This window comes from Dipodomys ordii, unplaced genomic scaffold (genome assembly GCF_000151885.1).
Source record: "Dipodomys ordii isolate 6190 unplaced genomic scaffold, Dord_2.0 Scaffold6, whole genome shotgun sequence".
Taxonomy (NCBI): domain Eukaryota; kingdom Metazoa; phylum Chordata; class Mammalia; order Rodentia; family Heteromyidae; genus Dipodomys; species Dipodomys ordii.
Window position 1 is genome coordinate 10386657 of NW_012267222.1, and position 2153 is coordinate 10388809.

The 2153-nt window shown below is 49.6% G+C and overlaps 1 long non-coding RNA gene across 1 annotated transcript; it reads right to left on the bottom strand.

Moving 5' to 3' along the window:
• Positions 1-231: 231 nt before the first annotated feature.
• LOC106000084 lies at positions 232-1872 on the bottom strand. The gene is made up of 3 exons (XR_001175777.1): positions 1793-1872; positions 910-938; positions 232-460 (listed from the first exon to the last, which is right to left on the bottom strand). It is a non-coding gene; the product is annotated as an uncharacterized LOC106000084 (long non-coding RNA).
• Positions 1873-2153: the final 281 nt, after the last annotated feature.

The window sequence follows — 2153 nt, forward strand, 5'->3', positions numbered from 1 at the left end:
CTTCAAACTGCTGGCAGGCAGTGCAGGGGGCTTGGAAAGTTTTTCTATTATGACACCACATGAGGTAGGCTCTTAAGTCACAGCACGTTAGTGCCATTTCAAAAAGCAGACTTTATACTACTACATTAAAGGCACAAACAGCAACATTTAGGCACATCTTTGATACACTCTGGATTAAAGGAAAAACCCACAAGACATTTCAACCACTTCAAATTTATTAAGAAGTTTACAGGAGACAATCCACCCACCCAATTATGCCTGGAAAAGAATGCTGGTAAAGGGCTGGGAAGATGGCTCAAGTGGTAGAACGCTAGTCTTGAGCTTAAGAGCTCAGGGACAGCGCCCAGGCCGACTTAGACACTACTGACAAAAAAAACCAAAAAATCACAATTCAGCATTAGTGAACTCCAAACCGTAATCAGGTCAATGGATGAAATTAGTACATGGTTCCTCTTCTTTCCTGCATGAAAATAGGCATACAATCAGACTAGAAACTTATCAAGCATTAATTTCAGTGCACATGCACTATATATACACTGTTTCCTGCATGGTTTATCTCCCCAGTCATTGTCCACAGGACTCTGGGAAGCTGTAGGAATATGCAGGCGCAGACACAAAGCCCGGCTTCATATCCAACATTGTGGAAAGGGACTATACATCATTGGGCAGAGCCCTATGCTCCCCTAGGCCACGAGGACAGAGCCCGGGGAGAGTGACCTCCCGGGGTGTCCATGTTGGAATGTATAGTACTGAACAGAATAGTCACTCATGTAGAATGTATTAGCATTTTTACATTCCACCTATACTAGTGACTGCATCTAATTTTTCTCTCAAAAGATTCTTAGTTTTAGTGCTTTCTAAAGGCACATAGCATTAAGCAGAAAAAAAAATCCCAAGAAGTTCACTCACCCTGAAGCAGTCATGTGAAATCCAGAGTTCTGCAAAAGAAGGCATTCATAAGTGAATACAGCAAGACTAAAAGTCAATCTTACTAAGACTCAAACTACAGTGGCAAAATATTAGCTCACACCTACACCAAAGTGTATGACTGTTTCCTGCATGGTTTATCTCCCCAGTCATTGTCCACAGGACTCTGGGAAGCTGTAGGAATATGCAGGCGCAGACACAAAGCCCGGCTTCATATCCAACATTGTGGAAAGGGACTATACATCGTTGGGCAGAGCCCTATGCTCCCCTAGGCCACGAGGACAGAGCCCGGGGAGAGTGACCTCCCGGGGTGTCCATGTTGGTACAATCTTACACTAACTCAGGGCCCAGACGCTACGCTTATCCTTTTGGGTCCTCAGTGGCTAGGCTGGGGTCAGGAATCAACCACATCCACAGAACCCTGTTAGTTTACTTGACAGTGATAACCCCGCCAAGATTACCTGCTGACATGGGCAGACTTCAAAAACAAAAAGCCACTCGTCCGTGCTGAGCGCAGGCGGCTCAGTGCTGACTGATACCCGCTCAGCCACTGGGCATCCGTCTTTCCTTTTCCATCCCCTGGCACCGGGGTGCCTACAAAGGCTGAACCCCCGGGACTTGGGTGGCGGGAAGATCCAGAGCTGGAGAAGAGCCTGGACTATGGAGACTGTCTCAGCCTTCACCAGCGCAGAGGCTGTGCGTAGGGCGGGCTCGGAACTCGCTAAGACCCACTCGATCGGCGGGGGCTCGAGGCGGCGAGACCCGGCAGCAATGGCGGGCCTCAGCGCGCCAGCCCGGGCGCGAGGTCCTCGCGATGCTTCCCAGAGAAGGGCGGCTGGCGAGCCGAGGGCGCCGGGGCACTTACCAGAGGGAAAGCGGCCACAGCAGAAGCGGTTCTCCAAGAGACTGAGGCGGCGCAAAGCATCCGTATTTATACCTTAAGTACAAGACCGGAAGGAAGCCAAGTATTGGCTACTGCGCTTGCGCGGTCCAGAGACGCTCCGCGGGAGCGGCGATTCGCTAAGGTTGCTGGGAGTCACGGCTGAGTGCCACGCCTCCCTAAGAATAGAACTCTCGCGATACCTCAGCCCAAGCGCCAAAATTTGTCTCTAGAATGTAAAAAGAAACAGCGCTGTGGGACAGTTAGCTAGAAAGAAGTTTTCTTCTTTACATCCGGTTTACCCGGTCTGTGGGGTGGATTATCAGATAAACTGGCAAAAAAAAAA